Source organism: Oryctolagus cuniculus, chromosome 7 (assembly GCF_051225735.1).
Source record: "Oryctolagus cuniculus isolate XC-2025 breed Fujian yellow rabbit chromosome 7, ASM5122573v1, whole genome shotgun sequence".
NCBI classification, from domain to species: Eukaryota; Metazoa; Chordata; class Mammalia; order Lagomorpha; family Leporidae; genus Oryctolagus; species Oryctolagus cuniculus.
The window spans coordinates 153,613,928-153,634,562 of record NC_142873.1 but is presented as its reverse complement, the minus strand read 5'-3'; the positions used below and the strand labels follow the sequence as shown (position 1 = coordinate 153,634,562).

At 60.6% G+C, this 20,635-nt stretch overlaps 1 protein-coding gene across 2 annotated transcripts in view; it reads left to right on the top strand.

The window, feature by feature from the left end:
• Positions 1-12,382: 12,382 nt before the first annotated feature.
• Positions 12,383-20,635, top strand: part of ARHGEF10L (Rho guanine nucleotide exchange factor 10 like) — a 149,766-nt gene continuing 141,513 nt past the window's right edge. The window contains exon 1 of one of the 2 annotated variants that reach the window (XM_089299256.1): positions 12,383-12,658. The gene's annotated coding sequence lies outside the window, so the exon portion shown is untranslated. The remainder of the gene's footprint in view (positions 12,659-20,635) is intronic. The other variant, XM_089299257.1, reaches the window with a different exon arrangement.

Sequence of the window (20,635 nt, the reverse complement as noted above, 5' to 3'; positions counted from 1 at the left end):
ACAGGAGCGTGACGTGTGGGCTCAGCCCTGCCGGGAGACTCGTGCCACGGGCCTGCACCCTACAGGCTTCCACACTCTCTCCGTGACAGCGGCCCCCAGCAGGGGCCCAAGCGCTCGGGCCATTGTCTGCTGCTTTCCCAGGTGCATTAGCAGGGAGCTGGATCGGAAGCAGAGCAGCCGGGACTCGAACCAGTGTTCAAATGGGATGCCAGTGTCTCAGGCCGCAGCTTAACCCACGGCGCCATGGCTCTGGCCTCATTGTGTTTCTTGACTGCACCGAGAGGCCACGCGTTGCACCTGCTGAGGCCCTCACACCCTCCCGTAGCGGTGGTTTCTGGCAGGGAGGAAGCAGAACCGCCCCCAGGAGCCCTGGCGGCAGCAGCGCCGAGCACCTGCTGCGCCTGTGTCCACGCCCTGGCGTCCTCGCAAGAATCCCGCGAGAGGAATCTCATTTCCCTCGCTGATCGGAGGCTGAGGCTCAGGGAACTGGGGGACCGGCCTGGCTCCCCCGGGTGGGTGACCAAGCCTGGGCTCCAAGTTCGGTCTTGTCGTGGGGGCTGACCTGGGGCTCTCAAGGGCCAGAGCCGGCTGACCGGGACTCCTGTCTGCTGCACTCGGGAGTCGGCGCGGGGCTGTGGTGACGGCGTCCTCTGGGAAGCTCTGGGGTGGCCTGGGCCAGCCGGGAGCACAGGGCTCAGGCGCCTGGGCCTGGGCCAGGTTCTCCCCCTGCTGTGAAATGTGGGAGGCAGCCGGCTTGTTTCGGTGGACGGTGTGGGAGTTCAAGTCCAGGCTGGGGCGGCCCTGGGGTCGGGTCTCGGGTGAGGACAGTGGACGGCAGTGGGGACCCTCGGGAGCCAGGACGCAGAGAGAGGGCCAGTCAGGGCCTCACTCCGCCTTTATAACCCGCCCTCCTGGGACCCCCGCTCCCTGCGGCTCGCCAGCCAGGCCCACTCACCCACACGAAGACTTTGGGGTCTAAAGGCCTGCACCACTTTGGGAGAGGGAGTTGCCGCTGCACAGCCGTGGTGACAGTGGCCCTGGTCCCCTGAGCTCTCCCCATCCGCCAGCACCAGACTGAGGGCTTCAAGAGAACTTCTTTAGGTTTTTTTTATTTTTATTTTTTTAGGATCTATGTATCTGGGGGCCGGTGCTGTGGCATAGTGGGTAAAGCCGTTGCCTGCAGTGCCGGCATCCTATATGGGCGCCGGTTCGAGACCCGGCTGCTCCACTTCCGATCCAGCTCTCTGCTAATGCACCTGGGAAAGCAGCAGAGGATGGCCCACGTGCTGGTGCTTGTGCCTGGGCCCCTGCACACGCGTGGGGAACCCAGAAGAAGCTCCTGGCTCCTGGCTCCAGCCTGGCCCAGCTCTAGCCGTCCCAGCCTTTTTGGGAGTGAACCAGTGAATGGAAGATCCCTCTTTGTGTCTCTCCCTCTGCCGCTCTGTAACTCTGCCTTTCAAATAAACAAATAAATAAATCTTTAATTAATTAATTAATTTTATTTATTTGAAAGGCAGAGTTACAGAGAGGCAGAGGCAGAGAGAGGTCTTCCATCCGCTGGTTCACGCCCCAGATGGCTTCACCCGCTATGCCACAGCGCCGGCTCTTTCTAGAAGCCTCTCCACAGCCCTATCTCACTCTCTACTCTGTCTGCAAGTGTGAGCAGAGGCACAGAAAGGCCCAGTCCTGCCAGGGTCACACAGCTTGGGGGATGGGGGACTGCAACTGAGTGAGGCAGCCCCACCCCACGTCTTCACTTTAGAGTAAAAATTTATTTATGTATTTTTCTTTATTTGAAAGACACACACAGAGAGAGAGACCTTCCATCTCTCTCTCTCTCTCAGGATTTATTTTATTTATTTGAAAGAGTTACAGAGAGAGAGATAGAGCCAGAAGAGAGAGAGAGAGAGAGAGAGAGAGAGAGAGAGGTCTTCCATCCACTGGTTCACTCCCCAAATGACCGCAACAGCCAGAGCTGAGCTGACCCGAAGCCAGGAGCCAGGAGCCTCCTCCAGGTCTCCTACACGGGTGATGGGGGCCAAGGACTTGGGCCATCTTCTACTGCTTTCCCAGGCCATAGCAAGAGCTGGATTAAAAGTGGAGCAGCTGGGACTCGAACCAGTGCCCATACAGGGTGTGGTGCTGCAGGCCTGGGCTTTAACCTGCTGCACCACAGGGCCAGCCCCAGATCTTCCATCTCATTCCCCCAAGGCCTGCAACAGCCAGGGCTGGGCCAGGTCGAAGCCGGGAGCCAGGAGCTCCATCCGGGTCTCCCACGTGGGTGGCAGGGACCCAAGCTTTAGCAGGAAGCTGGAGTGGAAGCAGAGCGGGACTGAAACCCAGGCTCTCGGACACAAGCCGGGGGCCCCCAAGCCAACGACACAGCCCGCAGCCCAGAACAGACCCCGTTTCTGCGCTACAGCCGCGGGCATTTGGACCAGGGCCGTTGCGTTCCGCGACGTCTGGGGCCGCAGCTGGGAAGACTCGCAGGCCGGGGCGACTCCACCGCTGGCCCTGGAGTGGCTCAGAACTTTCTCCCGCCTGTGTCTGGGGCCTGCTGGGGTAGCTTGCCCGCCCCGCTTCTCTGGGGCCTCAGGGTGGTCAGTCCCTCTCCCAGCAGCCCCAAGGCGAGTGTCCCAGCTGTGGTCAGGTGGCTGCATTCTGTCGGTCACACATCTGGCCCCAGCCTGCCCATCTTCAGGCACAGATCCTATCTCTCCATGAGAGAGTCACAGAACTTGTGGACCTGTACAAAAACTGCCGCAGGAACCTGCCGTCCACCCCGCCCTGCCCAGGGGCCACGAGACGCCGGGACAGAGAGCGTGGGACCCCAGTGGGATACGTCAGCGGCTCAGCTTCACCGTCCCAGCCCTGTCTCTTGGCAAAACTCCAGGCATCTTGGGTTCCGGTGCTTCTATGGAATTCCTGTCCTCATCCGAGATGCTGTCTCCTGGCGGCCAGCAGAGGGCGCCCCATACCTGGGGCCCGCAGGTGTGGAGGGGGTGAGGGAGGAGGACGCTGCGGGTCTCTGGGGCCATAATTGCCCACCACTGCCCAGCACAGGCCCTAGGGAGGCTCCTGCTGCATCCGCTGTGTCAACCCCCTCCCCACAAATACCATCACCCGCCCTGCCGGCTTTCCCAGCTGGGAGAACGTCGTAGACAAGGGGTCCGGTGCTGGCCTTGCAGCCAGGCGAGCCGTGACCTTGGGCAAACCACTGCCCTGATCTGAACTTGGAATCCCCCACGTGCAAAGTGAGGGGTTGGACTCCAGGGTCCTGCAGTTTCCAGAATATTCTCGTAACTCAAATTCCTTTACAGGTGAAGCCTCGTCCCCCGGCGGATGACAACCCTAGGGCAGACCACATCCCCCTCCTCCTCCTCCTCTTTCTTCTTCTTCTTCTCCTTTTCCTCTTCTTTTTTTAAAAGAATATTTATTTATTGAAAGTCAGAGTTACACAGAGAGGAGAGGCAGAGAGAGAAAGGTCTTCCATCTGCTGGTCACTCCCCAATTGGCCACAACGGCCAGAGCTGCGCCAATTTGAAGCCAGGAGCCAGGAGCTTCTTCCGGGTCTCCCACATGGGTGCAGGGGCCCAAGCACTTGGGTCACCTTCTGCTGCTTTCTCAGGCCACAGCAGAGAGCTGGATCAGAAGTGGAGCAGCCGGGACTGGAACTGGCACTCTGATATGGGATGTCAGCATCACAGGTGGCAGCTTCGCCTGCTGCGCCACCGTGTCTGCCCCAGACTGCGTCTTCCTGGCTCTGGGCCTCAGTGTCCGCATCTGGAAAATGGGGATGGTTATGCAAACACCTGGCACTCGGCAGGCTGGCACAGCGGCGTCCGGCTTCCCGAGGGTGCTGCCCGAGCCAGTGGAGGCCAGCTCCTGGTCACACGGCTGGAGGGTTCCCCCGGGGAGTGTGAGGATGGTGAGTGCCGCCTGTCACAACTCCTGGGTGCCGTCCTTGGCGGGGGTCTCCTGGGGCTACAAACGGGGCTGAGGTTTCTGAAAATGCCCGTCTAGGTAAACCGATTGGTTGTCCAGGGCCCCTGCCCTGGCCCTTGGGTCCATGTTGGATTGAGGGTGAGGCTGGGGCCCACGGGAGGCATTGGGACAAAGACGGCAGCTGCCACGTGCCAGCCCCTTGTCCTGGGACCTCGCTAAGCTTCTCCTGACGTCCCCATCCCTGGGGTGAGCCCAGGCCCTGGCACCTTTCTCCACCTCCTCTCTGCTCCTTGCCGCCCTGCCACACATGAGCCCTGAGCCAGGAGCTCACGCACTCCTGCTCTCTGCTTCCCTCCGACCCTGCCCAGGGCTGAGCCCAGGGCTGCGCAGCCGTCCCGCCCAGGGGACGCAGAGCTCGGGGGAGGGGCGAGCCTGTCCCCAGGGCCCAGGGGCCTCTGGAGGGGACCATTTCTGCTGAGTCAGCCTGCAAGCTTCCCAGCCCTTAGGGGAGCCCCACGTTTGGAACTGCTGGGGCGCCTGGTGTTGGGGCACCCCTATTGGATCCCCGAGGGCTGGGCATGGTGTGACTGCCGGGTCCTCAGGCTGTGATGACCCCTCGCGGGTTGTGCGGCAGCTGTGTCACCCGAGATGGCCAGTGCTGGCCTGCCCCGCATGGGTGAGCAGCTTCTGCTTACCAGTGTGGGGGAGGGAGGACCCTCCACAACCCCCTTGCCTTGTCTGCCATGCACCTGAGCACCGGGCTTGGGTTCCCTGGGCTGAGCCCTGCTCCCTTGTCTATCTCTTGCAGTGGGAGGGCCCAGGCAGCTGGAGGGGATGGGGCCCCCAACTGTAGTGCCATCGGTCCCTGCCATTGAGCGGTGCCCCCACCTACATGCTGCTGACGAGACCCCCAACCAGCATGAGCCGCACATGCCCTGACATTTGCTCAAATCAAGTCCAAACTAAAAACAGAGAACTTTCAAGTCCCAGCTCGGCTTCTCTCTGTATGGTTGTAGGCAGGACTTCAAACCTCCCTCGACCTCAGTGTTCTCATCTGTGTAATGGGTATAATAACAAACCTATAATAGATGTCCGGGGGTGAATGTGGTGGCAGGTGAGGGGGTTGGAGCAGGCCCCAGGGAATGGCAGGCGCCAAATTCTCTTCCTGTCGGACAGAGCTCGCTGCTGCTGCTGCTGCTTTAAGATGTATTTATTTATTTGAAAGGCAGAGGGACAGAGAGAGGGGCAAGACAGACGAGAGATCTTCCATCTGCTGGTTCATTCCCACAATGGCTGCGACAGCCGGGATGGGGCCAGGCTGAAGCCAGGAGCCAGGAGCTCCGTCTTGGTCTCCCTCACGGCTAGAGGGGGCCCAAGGACTCGGGCCGTCTTCCACCGCTTCCCCAAGCACGCCAGCCAGGATCTGGATTAGAAGTGGAGCAGCCAGGACTGGAACCGGCACCCATATAGGATGCAGGCGCTTCAGGCCAGGGCTTTAACCTACTGCGCCACAGCGCCGGCCCCTATTTGTTTATTGAAAGGCAAATTGACAGAGAAAGAAGAGAGAGAGAGAGAGAGAGAGAGAGCTTCCACCCGCTGGTTCACTCCCCAAATGTCTGCAAAGGCCAGGGCTGTGCCAGGCTGAAGCCAGGAGCTCCATCCAGGTGTCTCAGGTGGGCGGCCGGGGCCCACACACCTGGGCTCTCACGTGCTCCCTCCTGGGCGCATTAGCAGGCAGTCTGAGGAGGAGGGGCAGGGCTGGATCCCGGGCACTCCCTCCCATGTGGGTCGCAGGCGTCCCAGTGGTAGCTTCACCTACGACACCGTAATGCCCGCCCCTGTTTACTTGATCTAAGAAGCAGAAACACACACACACAGACATGCACAGACATACATGTATACGAAAGGAGATGGATGGATGGATGGATGATAGATAGACGATAGATAGATGATAGATAGATGATAGAGAGATGATAGAGAGATGATAGAGAGAGAGGGCTCCTAGCCCCCGAGTGGCTGAAACAGCCAAGGCTCCGTGGAGGCTGAAGCTTGGAGCCAGGAACTCAGTCCCACGTGAGCGAGGCAGGGAGTCAGGAAGGGGCAGGGGCTGAGACGGCCAACGCCCAACCACAGGCACCGCCCAACCCCTCCATCTTCCACGCGGACTCAACCTGGCTGGAGACTCCGCCCCCACTCCTCCTGGTACAGGAGGCTCCAGTCGCCACCCCCTGCACCACAGCCCCACCCCGAACACTGCCTCCTCTGGACCAAGCAACGGGCCCAGCCCTGAGCCTCGCCCCTCCCCATAGAAGGACAACCCCCCCCCCAGGTGAGGCAGCCCTGCCCTGAGCCTCGCCCCTCCCCATAGGACCCCCCCAGGTGAGGCAGCCCTGCCTTGAGCCTCACCCCTCCCCACAGGGGACGACCCCCTCAGGTGAGACAGCCCAGCCCTGAGCCTCACCCCTCCCCACAGAGGACGACCCCCCCCAGGTGAGGCAGCCCTGCCCTGAGCCTCGCCCCTCCCCATAGGACCCCCCCCAGGAGAGGCAGCTCTGCCCTGAGCCTCGCCCCTCCCCATTGGACCCCGCAGGTGAGGCAGCCCAGCCCTGAGCCTCACCCCTCCCCATAGGACCCCCCCCAGGAGAGGCAGCTCTCCCTCCCGAAGCTGCTCACACCCACATCTGAGCGTGCGCCGCCCCTTTTGCCTTCTCCGGATCCTGCCCGTCTGTCCACCTCCTCCTGTGGCTCCTCGTCCTGTTCTTACCTGGACTAAGTCTGGCTGGGGTCTCTCTGGCACAGCCAGAGCTCTCGATCCCCACTGCGTAGTTTGGGGATCCCACCCTCACAACAAATCCAAGCCTCCCACGTGGGTGCAGGGACCCAGCTAACCGAGCCCTCACCTGCCGCCTCCCACGGTGCGCGTTAGCGGGAAGCCGGGACTGGGAGCAGAGCAGGACTCAAACCTGGGTGCCCGGAGCTCGGGTGAGGGTGCCCCAAGCGGCATCTTTTATTTTATTTTATTTTTTCAGATTTATTTATTTGAGAGGCAGAGTGAATGGGGGGGGGGCTTCCATCCACTGTTTCACACCCAAATGGCCACAACGGCCAGGGTTGGGTCAGGGGCCCGGAACTCCATCCAGGTCTCCCACGTGGGTGCAGGGCCCACGTATTTCTGCCGTCTTCTGCTGCTTTCCCAGGCCATGAAGCAGGGAGCTGGATCGGAAGCGGAGCGACTGGGACTCGAACCGGTGCCCATAGGGGAGTCCAGCATTGCGGGCGGCAGCCCCTTGGGTTGCACCACAGCGCCGGCCTCCAACACGGGCCGGGTGTCCAGCCCTGCTTTGCCTTCTCCAATTTCCTCAGTTATTCCTTTGTTCAGCAGGTGCTCATTAGCCTCTCCACCCCCCGCGCTGGGGCAGCGCAGCAGAGCGGCTGGCTCCTGCCTTCAGGAGTTTCTCGCCCAGCGGAGGGCGCCGCTGAAGCCGACGTCCTCATAATGGCACACCGCGGCGAGCGCACGCAAAAGAACTGAGTTCCTTACTAAGTAAGCTGGTGCCAAGTTTCACCCTACCCCACGAAATCTGGGAGTCCTCTTCATTTTTTTATAAGATTTATTTATTCATTTGAAAGTCAGAGTTACACAGAGAGAGAAGGAGAAGCAGAGAGAGAGAGAGAGAGAAAGAGAGAGAGAGAGAGAGGTCTTCCATCTGCTGGCTCCCTAATTGGCTGCAACGGCTGGAGCTGGGCCGATCTGAAGCCAGGAGCCAGGAGCTTCTTCTGGGTCTCCCACGCGGGTGCAGGGGCCCAAGCACTTGGACCATCTTCCACTGCTTTCCCAGGCCACGGCAGAGAGCTGGATTGGAAGTGGAGCAGCTGGGACTTGAACTGGCACCCATATGGGATGCTGGCACTGCAGGCGGCAGCTTTACGTGCTACGCCACAGCGCTGGCCCCTCTTTTTGCTTTTTTAAAGATGTATTTATTTATTTGAAAGGCAGAGGGACAGAGAGAGAGAGAGAGAGAGAGAGAGAGAGAGGAGAGACAGAGATTTTCCATCTGCTGGTTCTCTCCCTAAATAGCCGAAATGAGTGGGGCTGGGCCAGGCAGAAGCCAGGAGCCTGGAACTCCATCCGGGTCCCCCACCTGAGTGGCAGGGACCCAAGCACTTGGGCCACCACCGCCCGCTTTCCCAGGTGCATTAGCAGGGCACTGGATGGAATGTGGAGCAACTGGGACTCCAATCAGCGCCTAGATGGGATGTGGGGATTGCAGCTGGCGGCTTAACCCAATCTACCGCAGTACCACTGCCCCCTGAGAATTCTAGAACAATGTAGAACACAACGGAATAACCACCCTCTCCATCCCCACATCCTGAGGGGCCTGCGAAGGTTGCACTGGTGCTCAGCGTTGGGCATGAATGAGCTCATTGCTCCCCACAGCAGCCTTCAGTCAAGTCTCCATCCCCATTTCACAGAGGAGCACACAGAGGTCGGGGGGTCAGGGGCTCGCCCGAGGGCCCCTGGCTTGTTAATGAAGCTGGATGGGAGCTCGGGTTTCTTTGATCGTCCCTGCTGTAATTACAGACCTTGTTGGTGGGGCCCTTGCTGCACGCTGGGTGTGTGGTTAGGCTTCCATTCTGGGCAGAAAGTTCTGGAAGCCACTTGGCTGGTGGGCAGGAGAGAGCAGCTGGAGTTCACGGGGGGTCTGGGGCTGAAGGTTGCTGAGGCTGGAGCCCAGCAGCCGGCGGCACAGCAAACGGGGGCAGGTGGTGTCTGTTTCCAAAATACCCTGCAGGCCGACCCGCACGGGGCCTCTGGTCCCAGCCTCGGTGCAACAGCTGGATGGGGGGCTGATGCCCCGAGCAGTGGGTTAAGCTGCCCGCCATGATGTGGTGCCGGTTCGAGTCCCGGCTGCTCCGCCTCTGATCCAGCTCCCTGCTGATGTGCCTGGGAAGGCAGCAGAGGATGGCCCGAGTGCTTGGGCCCTGTAACCCACGTGGGAGAGTCATATGGAGTTTTGGGCTTCTGGATTAGGCCTGACTGTGGCCATTTAGGGGAGTGAACTAGTGGCTGGAAGTTCTTTCTCTGTCTCTCTCTCTATGTCATTCTGGCTTTCAAGTAAACAATTTTTTTTTTTTAAAATTTTAGTGCTCTGGGTGAGGATGATGGGGTGGGGGCCCTTTCTGCATCCACACAGGGCCTGACACATCTCAGGGCTGTGACTTTCACCCTCCCAAGGCTGGGGTGGGTGGTGGGGGTCACTCAGAGGACCCCCAGCCCAGGATCCAGGCTCCCTGCTCCGGGTGCCTCCTACCCTGCGCAACCTGGAGCCTGTTCAGAAGAGCTGACCCTGGGATCCAAAGGGGCTGGATTCAAACACAGGCTCTGCCACCTGTTGCAGGCACAGACCCTCTCCGGGTCTCGGCTTCCTCCCATTCCCAAGGAGCAGATGATCCGGACGCAGGCTGCCCACTTCCTGGGAGCTGGGCAGTGCCTGCCTCTCGCGCACCCCTTTGAAGTTGCAGTAAGATATGCACATCTTAGTTTATTGTTGCGACTGTTTTTAACTATTTAATTGAGAGGCAGAGTCAGAGAGAGAGTGAAAGAGAGAGAGGAGAGAGAGAGAGAGAGGAGAGGGGGAGAGGAGAGAGAGAGAGGAGAGAGAGAGAAAGGAGAGAGAGAGAAAGGAGAGAGAGGAGAGAGAGAGGAGAGAGAGAGAAGAGAGGGGGAGAGAGAGAGGAGAGAGAGAGAGGGTGAGAGAGAGAGAGGAGAGAGAGAGAGAGAGAAGAGTCAGAGAGAGAGTGAAAGAGAGAGAGGAGAGAGAGAGAGAGAGAAGAGTCAGAGAGAGAGTGAAAGAGAGAGGAGAGAGAGAGAGGAGAGAGAAAGGAGAGAGAGAGAAAGGAGAGAGAGGAGAGAGAGAGAGGAGAGGGGGAGAGAGAGAGAGGAGAGAGAGGAGAAGAGAGAGAGAGGAGGGGGGAGAGAGAGAGGTGAGAGAGAAGAGAGAGAGAGGAAAGAGGGAGGAGAGAGAGAGGTGAGAGAGAAGAGAGGAGAGAGGAGAAGAGAGAGAGAGGAGGGGGGAGAGAGAGAGGTGAGAGAGAAGAGAGAGAGAGGAAAGAGGGAGGAGAGAGAGAGAGGAGAGAGAGAGAAAGAGAGATAGAGGAGAGAGAGAGGAGAGAGAGAGGAGAGAGAGAGAGGAGAGAGAGAGAGGAGAGAGAGAGAGGGTGAGAGAGAGAGAGGGTGAGAGAGAGAGAGGGTGAGAGAGAGAGAGGAGAGAGAGAGAGAGAGAGAGAGAGAGAGAGAGAGAGTTCCCTTCTGCTAGGATTCTTCCCATCCAGGTCTCCCACACAGGTGGCAGAAACCCCGGAACCCGAGCCGTCACCGCGGCTTCCCGGGGTGAGTACTGGCTGGAAACCGGAGCCCAGAGCGGCGCCATCTATTGAACCCAGGCACTCTGCGATGTGTGGTTTTAAGAGAGCAGCCAAAGGCCTGCCCCGGTCTCTGCAGGTCCGGCATCACGCACGTGCTCCGTGCTGAGGAGCCCTCGCCACCACCCGCTTCCAGAACTTCCTCCTACGGAGCAGGGACTCCACACCCCTGCAGCGCCAAGCCCCGCTCCCTCCCCGGCCCCAGCAGCCGCCTTCCCTCTGCCTCTCTCAACTTTCTTTCTTCTTTCTTTCTTTCTTTCTTTCTTTCTTTCTTTCTTTCTTTCTTTCTTTCTTTCTTTCTTTCTTTCTTTCTTTCTTTCTTTCTTTCTTTCTTTTGACAGGCAGAGTGCACAGTGAGAGAGAGAGAGACAGAGAGAAAGGTCTTCCTTTACCGTTGGTTCACCCTCCAATGGCCACTGCGGCCGGCGCACCGCACTGATCCGAAGGCAGGAGCCAAGTGCTTCTCCTGGTCTCCCATGGGGTGCAGGGCCCAAGCACCTGGGCCATCCTCCACTGCACTGCCTGGCCACAGCAGAGAGCTGGCCTGGAAGAGGGCCAACCGGGACAGAATCTGGCGCCCCGACCGGGACTAGAACCTGGTGTGCCAGTGCTGCAAGGCGGAGGATTAGCCTAGTGAGCTGCGGCGCTGGCCTCAACTTTCTATTACAGGTGCGTGACAGGTGGCTTTCTGTCTGGCTGTCTTGGCTTATGTAGCGTTTCTAAGGGTCCTCCCTGTTGCACGTAGAACCGCATTTCCTCCCTCGTAGGGCTGAACGGCCTCCATCTTTGCGGCCAGCACATGCTTGCTTCTCCGTTTGTCGGCCGCTGGACGCCGGAGCTGCCTCCCGTGCGGCTGTTCCGAGTCAGGGCCACTCGTACCACCTGGCTCCTTTCTCTCTGCCTCCAGACTGGGGCTCTCGGCTTCCCGCTGGCCCCAGAGGGTAAATATTTTGCTCAGTGAGCCCTGTGCCCTCTGTCATCGCCCAGCTCTGCTCTGCATCTCCAGGACAGCCATGCAGAACCCATTAGCAATGGGGCTCAAGGATCCTTCCTGAAAACTTTATTTATAGCAGCCCGTGATGGGCGGAGTGGCCAGCGAGCTGCAGCTGGGTGACGCCTGTGCTGGGGCGCTGAGGCTCCGTGGCTGGTTTCGTGGCAGCAAGTGGGGCCCGGGTATGGTGTGCAGGGCACGCCTGGGCATCGCTGAGGGCAGGGGTCCGTCCGCCTCTGATCGTGTCCCAGGCCGGGCGGAGTTAGTGTCTGGGGTTAACTGACATTTCCCTGCCGTCCAGATCCTCGTGTTGGAATCGGCTCGGAAGATGCTGGCTGCGATCTGGGGACCAGGAGCCTTGACGGCAAGGATGCGGACGGGGGCGCTCCTGGGGGCGCAGGTCCTGCCGTCACCGGAGCCTCTGCTGGGGCACTCCCTGCGCAGTGCTCGTCCCCCTCCCGTGAGGAGGCCATGGGGCGGGGGCCGTCGTCACTACTGCAGCGCAGCAAGAAGGAAAGGGAGGCTCCCCGAGGCAGGGCCGCACCGCCCGCAAGCACAGGGATTCCTTTCTTTCTTTTCTTTCTTTCTTTTTTTTTTTTAATTTGCCGCAATGGCAGGAGGTGCGCCGATCCGAAGCCAGGAGCTAGGACCTTCCTCCAGGTCTCCCACACAGGTGCAGGGGCCCAAGGACTTCCACTGCTTTCCCAAGCTATAGAAGAGCCGGATCAGAAGTGGAGCAGCCGAGGCTTGAACCAGCACCCATATGGGAGGCTGCAGGCAGAGGCTTAGCCCTGTGCAGGGATTCTAACCCGAGTCATTTCGCGTATGCGCCCATCTACCTCTCCAGTTCAAAGGGCTCCGGCCCCAGGGAGCCTCCAGCTCTGCCCGTGCCCGTTTTCTGGGCAGCACTGGGAGCGCCTCCTGCCACTGAGCACCTCCCCGGGAGGCCCCACCTTCCACCATGCTCCTCCCGCCTCCCTCACCCCGGCCAACTTCCTGGGCCTCGCAGGCCGGGCTGATGGATGGCCCAGCCCCGCCGGGCCTGACTCAGTGGAGCCCTTCCTTGTGGGCTTGCCGGGCCGCCTCCTGTCCTCCCGCCCTCTGCCCGCCTGCCTGGCAGGTCTGGCAGGTGAGTGAGTCACGCACTGGGCTGCCTGCACACCTGGCTGGGAAGGCGGGTGCACCGACCCCTGCGCTCCTGCCACTGGCTCTGCCAGCTCTGCTCCGGACGGCACCCTTCCAGCTGGTGGGAGCTGCCCCATCTCTTGGACTTCTTGCCCTGAGGAGCGCAGAGCCCAGGTCAGTGCCTTTCCCGTTTAATCATCTCGGTCTTTCACCGAGAGGGAGGAGGGAGCTTAGGATGTCGTGGACTGAGTGATGGTGGTGCGGGTATCTCTGCCATCGTCCGACCCCTTGCCATCCAGGCCCAGGGACACCTGCTCCCTCCGTGTCGGCGCTGGGGCTTGGGGATGGCTGGGAATAGGCATGGAGATGCCAGGAACCTCCAGGGCTGTGACCCTGGTGCTGTGGCCCTGGGGCAGGTCGGGGCAGCGTGGGACGAGGAACGCAGGGAGCCTGCAAGAGTGTGCGTGGGGGGAGTTTTCCCCACTCCCTTCTCGGGGTCACGGAGTTGGAGCGCTGCCACGTGATGCGGCCGCAGAGCGCTTCATTAACCACGGCGTCCTTCAGCTGGGAAAGCCGAGGCTCCCAGAGTAATTCAAGGTCACGCAGTGAACGCCAGCGGCACAGGGGCAGGGCTGGGAGCCAGGATGCCGGGCGCTCTCACCTTGCCGCCCTGTGCCTGCTCTTCTCTCCCAGCCCGGCGAGGCCCGGGGGAGAGCAGCCCGTGTGACTGCACAGGCAGGGATTCACCGACCCACTCTTGCAAGGCATCTGAAAGGTCAGGTTTGACTGTGGATCCCGGACAGGTGGTGGTTTAGCCCAGCGTGAATACCTCCCGTGATGGGGAGCTCACTGCCTGCACAATTGGCAGGACGCTGGAGCCGGGGGCCCTGGTGCTCACACGTGGGACGCGGGCACGCTTGTGTTTTGAGCTGAGAAATCAGGCAGAGAGGGGCTAAGGAACTGACTCGGGGTTTCACGGCTTGGAGAAGGGGAGCTGAGATTTGAACCCCGGCAATCTGGGTCTGCCGCCGGAGGTGCTGTCGGCGCGCCCACCTCGCTGCTGCCCTGTGTGAGGGTGAGGCTCCCAGGCAGGGTGTCCTCCTGGACACGGCGAGCCTGCGGTTGGTGTCAGGGGGACGTGCAGGTGACCGTGTGACCTTCTGGCTTGCCAGGGACCTGGGCCACTGTAAATGTCACCGTCAAAGCTCCTGTGCCTTCTGCGTCATGTCCGTGGCGCGCCATTCTCTGCCTCAGCGATCCCCAGCAGCCGGAGCCAGAACGTGTGGCCAGAGACTCCCGGGGGGCACAGGAGGCTTAGAAGCAGCTGGCTCCGGATCTAAACACCGGGGTTTCTATGGCGTCCTCTGGGCCAAGTAGGCAGGAGGCGTGGGTGGGCAGGGTGAGGGCCAGGGTGCACAGTCTGTGTCCCTCTCTCCTCGGCTCTGCCTCGCCTTGCCTGGCTGTTCAGGGAATCTCGGTGCTCAACAAGGCCAGTGCCTCCTCCGTGACGGTGTACAGAGCAAGTGCACGGCCATTGCTGCCAAGGGCGCTCCCAGCAGCCTGGGGAGCTGGGCGGGGCGGGAGCTGCCGTTCCCACAGTGACTGTCCCTACAGCGAGGGACGGAGGCTCAGAGGGGGCAGCGGACCTGCCTGGGCTCACACAGCTAAGGGAGGTGCACAGGCAGATCCTCCAGTCTGGCCGCTTCCTCCAGAGAGTCCTCCAGCAGCTGGGGCGGAAGCGTCGGGGCCGCTGAGACTCAGCTGGGGCCACCACCCCTCACCTGTCCCTCTGAGGGTGATGATAGTGGGCCTGCTGGCTGGACCGCCTCAGTTAGTGGGATGTTGGGGGTCTTGGGGGTGACTGGTCTGGTCCCACTCTCAGCCTTATCACCGGGAGGTGAGAGTCCTTGATGTCACCTTCCAGAACAGAGACTCGTGCGGGCAAGGGGTTCCTAAGGTTCCCTCTCTCGTGAGGGCCCCTGCTGTTTCCACCTTGTGGCTTCTCCATTTATTGGGCACTGACCACATGCCAAGCTCAGGCATCCTGCACGCCCCGGCTCCTTTAGTCCTCCTGACGGGAGGCTGAGGCTCAGAGAGCTGAACCACCTGCCCAGAGTCGCACAGCGTCAGCGGTACGGAAACCATCAGTCAGAACGTTGATGGGGGCTGGGCAGCGGCTTTGTGGTGTAGGGAGTTAAGTCATCGCCTGCAATGCTGGCATCCTACCTGGGTGCTAGTTCAAGTCCCGGCTGCTCCATTTCTGAACGAGCTCCCTGCTAATGTGCCTGGGAGAGCAGTGGAAGATGGACCAGGTCCTTGGGCCCCTGCACCCACGTGGGAGACCCAGGTGAAGCTCCTGGCTTCAGCTTCTCTCTCTCTCTCTCTTTCTCCCCTTCTTCTTCTATTTTTTTTTTTTTTAAGATTTATTTATTTGAAAGTTACGGAGAGGGAGGTAGAGACAGAGAGAGATCATCCATCTGCTGGTTCACTCCCCAGATGGCTACCGTGGCTGGCTCCGGGCTAGGCTGAAGCCAAGAGCTTTTTTCGGGTCTCCCAAGTGGGTGGCAGAGGCCCAAGGAACCGGGCCATCCTCTGCTGCTTTCCCAGGCACATTAGCAGGGAGCTGCATCGGAAGCAGAGCAGCCGGGACATGAACCAGCGCCGGCCTTACCCACTATACCACAATGCCGCCCCACTCCCCCGCCCCCTGCCGTAACTTTGTCTTTCAAATAAGTAAAATAAATCTTAAAAAAAAGAGTCAGTGCTTGGCTTCGCAGTCAAGAACCACCGTAGGAGCCACATTCTGTATGGAGTGGGAGTGCCTGGGTCCCAGTCCCAGCTCTGTTCCCGATTTCAGCTTCCTGAGGCAGCAGAGTGGCTCAGAGTGGCGGGAGACCTGGGAGGGGTGTCCTGGATTCAGTCCAGCCCAGCCCAGCCCTGGCTGTGTGGGCACTGAGGAGGGAAGCAGCAGATGGAAGATCTCTCTCTTTCTTTCTCCCCTTCTCTCTATCTAATAAAATAAATCTTTACCTCCAGAGGCAAACACTGCGTTCGTGGTGCGGAGATTCTGGGCCCTCATTGGCTGGTTGCTGGCTTCATGCTCCTCCCACTGGCTGAGCTGCTCCTCTCTCTGCCTGGGAACATTGCAGGATCTGGGCAGGGTGGCCCCGCGCGGGTGCAGGAGCGGATCCTCCCTCCCCTGTGATTGCACAGAGATGCGTGCGGCCATGGGGATGGGGCTGGAGAGAGGTGTTACCCAAGCTGCGTCTCCAGTCCCTTCTGTGACAGCAACAGCCCTGCCCTGAATCCTCACAGGGACCTCGAGGTGCAGAGGCAAGAGCGGGGCCCCATCTGGAGGAAGCTGACGTGGGCATGTGAACTCACGCCCTGGGGGTCTCAGTCAGGTCCAGGAGGAGGAGAGCAGGGACCTGAACCCATCTGGGAATCCCCTGGAGGGGCCACCCCTCCCCCACCACGAAGGCCGCTCCTTGGGCCATGGGGGCTCCAGGGTTCCCAGGTGCAGAGCAGTGAGCAGGTTTGAGGACACAGACCCCCTTGGTTCCAGGAGGCCAGGCTCACGGAACAGGTCCTCTGATCTTAGCAGCTGAGTGGGATGCAGCTGGCCTGGGGCTCCTCTGCTCGGGCCTCGTCCCTCTTTGTCCTCCGGCAGAGCGGGAGAGAGCCCTTCCCCCAATCTTCCTCGGCCTGGGAACACTGGCAGCCCTTGTTCCTAGGGCGTCCTGCTGGCCGCACTGTAACCCTGGCCCAGCTCAGCCACCGCAGACAGCAGTGCTGGCCTGGCCAGGGGTGCCCTGCCCACCCCTCGCCCCGCCCATCCCCCCCGCCCCTCTGATAAGCATCATCTGTTCTATCTGATAAGTGGGGTTCCAATGCCGGGCTTGTTTGAGCCGACCTGGGGAGGAGGGGACCCCGGCGGGAGCCAAGAGGCCGCCCTGGCTCCCAGCTCTGTTCATCACAGCCTGTGCGACCCCAAGTGATTCCTGGTCCTCTCCAGGCCTCGGTTTCCCCTGCGGGGAAGGAGCTGGCTGGCTCAGATTCTGCCTGCGGGCCCTTCCAGCTCTGGGAGTCTCTGAGTGGCTGGAGGGGACGAGGGGACGGCCCCACGGCCCGCTGGGCTCCCTCCCTCTGGGTCCAGCCACCAAGCTCAGGGAGCGCAGGAGGGGGCGGGGCATTGCTTCTGGAGGCCCACAGTGGGCTCCACAAAGCCCAATCCTGCTTCCGGCCCCCAGTGTTTGGAATAAGCCCAGGACGCCAACATTTTGCCAATTGTCAGCAAACTCTGGCATCCTGGGGTATATTTTTCCATGGGAAAGTATAGACTTTGACCCAGACCTGGGTTCAAATCCCACCTCTGTCCCTTCTGATGGGGTGAGCTCGGGTGGGTCACTTGGGCTGAGCTCTCCGAGGGGCTCTCGGGGCTCTGGTACACAGTAAGTGCCCTCTGCCCAGGCACCCGCGCCGGCCCATCAACCTGCTTCCGGCAGCGGACAAGACCCCAGGAGGGCAGGCCCCCTCCTCCTGTCCTGGGCTGCAGCCACCGGTCCATTCCCAGGTGGGGCGGGGCTTTTCCTCTTCCTCCATTTCTTTGTTTTAAAGTTTTATTTATTCATTTGAAAGATAGGCTGATGGGGGTGGGGGCGGGGGGAGATATCGAGTAGTGGTTACTCTCCAAATGCCCGTAACAGCTGGGGCTGGGTCAGGATGAAGCCAGGGGCCAGGAACCCCACCCAGGTCTCCCATGTGCGTGGCAGGGAGCACTTGGGACTTGGGCCTTGACCCGCCGTCTCTCCAGCGAGTTAGCAGGGAGCTGGATCAGAAGCTGAGACAGGCGGGGGCTCTGACAGCCTGTGGGCTTCCCGAGAGCTGGTTCGTGCCTCTGAGCCGCAAAGCCTGTCCTGTCCTTTCTCTGTTCTTAAAGTTGTTCTGGAAACATCTAAACGGAGCCACAGGGTGCCTGCTCTCTTGGGCCTGTTCCGTCTCCAAGAGTCGCTTCCTCCACAGGAAGCCCGGGCCGTGCTGGGGCAGCGTGTTGAGGAGGGGCCTGCGTCGCCTTGTGCTCAGCCCAGAGTGTGGCCGCTGGCCCAAGCCGCCCAGCAGAGCTCCCGGGGCAGGAGGCTTGGGGGGCAGCGTGAAGTCTTAAATGAACCGGAGCGCAACCCCCCTGGAGCTCTGGGCTCCTGGTGTGTGCGCCCCAGTCAGGGCATGGGTTGGGGTTGGAGTGTGGCCCAGCTGCTCCCAGGCTCTGCCCCAGAGCCGCAGGCAGCGAGCTCCCTGCCCTGGGCGTGGTGTACGGCTGCACACGCGCCCTTCCCCACTGGGCAGACATGCAGGTTAGAACAGAGCAGATCAGATGGGTTTCCACCCACCCACCACCCACACACCCACCATCCATCCACCTCACCCACACACCCACCACCCACACACCCACCACCCACACACCCACCATCCATCCACCTCACCCATACACCATCCATCCATCCACCATCCACCTCACCCACAAACCCACCATCCACCCACACACCCACCATCCATCCACCTCATCCACACACACACCCACATCCATCCACACACCCATCCACCATCCACCCACCTGCACACCCACCCACCCGCCCACCATCCATCCATAGACTTTTTTAAAAAAATATTTATTTATTTATTTGAAAGTCAGAGTTACACAGAGAGAGGAGAGGCAGAGAGAGAGAAATCTATTGATGGTTCACTCCCCAATTGGCTGCAACGGCAGGAGCTGTGCTGATCCAAAGCCAGGAGCCAGGAGCTTCTTCCAGGTCTCCCACGTGGGTGCAGCGGCCCAAGGACTTGGGTCATCTTCTACTGCTTTCCCAGACCATAACAGAGAGCTGGATCGGAAGAGGAGCAGCCGGGACTAGAACCAGCGCTGATGCTTTAGGCCAGGGTGTTAGCCTGCTGTGCCACAGCACCGGTCCCCATCCATAGACTTTTTATTAAATTTCCGTTCTGTGCCAGGTACCGTATCAGGCAAAACATGTGCAAAAAACAGCAGACACGATGCTGTCCTCAGGGGGTCACAGAATAGCAGGGGTGACAGACAACTCACCAAGCACTAGGGCAGCGCTCGTGCACGGCTCTCCGCCTCCGAAGCTTGGCAAGGTGCCACTTGGAGCTTTCGTGGCTGTGACAGAGCTGGGAGCGCCCAGCCCGCGGGCCGTATGAGGGCCGTGAAATCTCGTGGGTGGGCCCTGCCACGGCAACCACGAGAGGACTCAAAATTCAGTCCATCTAGAGCAGGCTCGACTTGAAGCTGGTGACTGTGTATGGCCCAGGTCACCGATACCCGCAAGGCCGCGGGCAGAGGAACGTTCCCGTTCCCCAGCCCTGCTACAAAGCGGCAGCTGAGACAGCTTAATGCTGTGAAGAAGAGAAGTGAGTTTTGTCCCGGAGTTCTGGGGGTTCACCGTCCAGGAGGGGGCAGCACCCGCTGGCTTGGCCTCTGGGGCTGGCAGGGTCCGAGGCAGGAGAGAGTGTCTGTCACCTGACCAGAGACGGGAAGTGGGTGTCTCTGTCCGTCTGTGTGCTAACAGAGCGTGGGGCATCCGGCCGAATGGCCTTGCTGGTCGAGTCACTTCCCCAGGGTCCCCCTCCCACCGTCACTGTCTCCAGTTTCCACCATCTCAGCGCCACCAAGACTGGACTTGGGGACCCAACTCCTGCATCGGGGTGGGTGGGGACAGACGTTCAACCGCTAGCCAGTACCTGGCGCCTTGTGAGACTGTTGGGACGCGATGAGACCATACAGGCCCAGGGGCTCTCTAGTGCTTGGCGTGTAGCAAGAGCTGTGATGATGATGATGGTGGTGGTGACGAAGATGACTACGATCCCCTAACCCAGCCCCTGGCACGCCCACGCTTTGTTCTGGGCAAGCCACCTGTCTTTGGCAGCAACAGAAGGTAACAGGGGCATGGTGACATGGGCGAGGCCTCAAGCCAGCGTCTCAGGGTGGGGCGGCTTATGAGCAAGTGACCTCAACAAAGGGGCCGTGGGTGCTGACCACGCTGCCCGTGGCTGCTGTGCAGGTCTGCGGGCTGCCCCAGGGGAGCCCGTGCCCGCTGCTTCCTGTCTGGTTGGCCCAGCTACGAGATGATCGTGACCAGTGGCCCACGCACAACGAACCCAGGACATGGAAAGCTCCCGAAGCTGAGAGGAGGGGGCGGCCCTGGGGGACCGGGGCCGGGGGCTGCTATACACGGAGGACTGGGGAGCCCTGTGGGCCCCATGGGGATGTGATGACGGAGTCTGGGGCACTTGGCTTTGGTTTATGGCCGTACTTTAGGCTCCTGGCATGGTGCTGGGCACACCCTGAGCACCTGGGGATGTCCTTGCATGCCTGGTCCTGGCTGGGAGGGTTGAGCACTGGTGCCAGCTCACCCAGGAGAAGCAGAAGTGGATTCGAATCCTGACACCCCACTCCCCAGCCCTGGAGGTCAGACACTACCCCCCCACCCGGGCCCTGCACCTCCGCTTCCTCGTCTGCCAACAGGAATTCCAAATCAGTGCTCAGGGCCGTGTGTAGCTAGGACAGGGCAAGGCCTTTGGTGCTTAGAGGGAGCCCATGGGAGAGTGACTGGTAGTTATTTAATTTTTACTTTTATTCATTTTCATTTTCATTTTCTTTGAAAGGCAAAAAGGACAGAAAGAGGGGTCTTCCGTCTGCTGGTTCACTCCCCAAAGACTTCCAGCAGCCAGGGCTGGACCTGGTTGAAGCCAGGAGCCTGAGCTCCATCCGGGCCTCCCGCGTGGGTGGCAGGGGCCCAAACACTGGCGCCGTGTCCTGCTACCTCCCAGGATGCACGAGCAGGGAGCTGGACTAGAAGTGGAGCAGCTGCTGGGGCTGGCACTGTGGTACAGTGGGTAAAGCCGCTGCCTGTGACGCCCGCATCCTGTGTGCGAGCCGGCTCCGGTCCCGGCTGCTTCACTTCCAATCCAGCTCCCTGCTAAGGTGCCTGGGAGAGCAGCGGAAGATGGCCCGAGTGGTGCTTGGGCCCCTGCACCCACGTGGGAGACTGGGAGGAAGCTCCTGGCTCCTGGCTTTGGGCTGGCTCAGCCCTGGCTATTGTGGCCAACTGGGGAGTGAAGCAGCAGATCTCTCTCTCT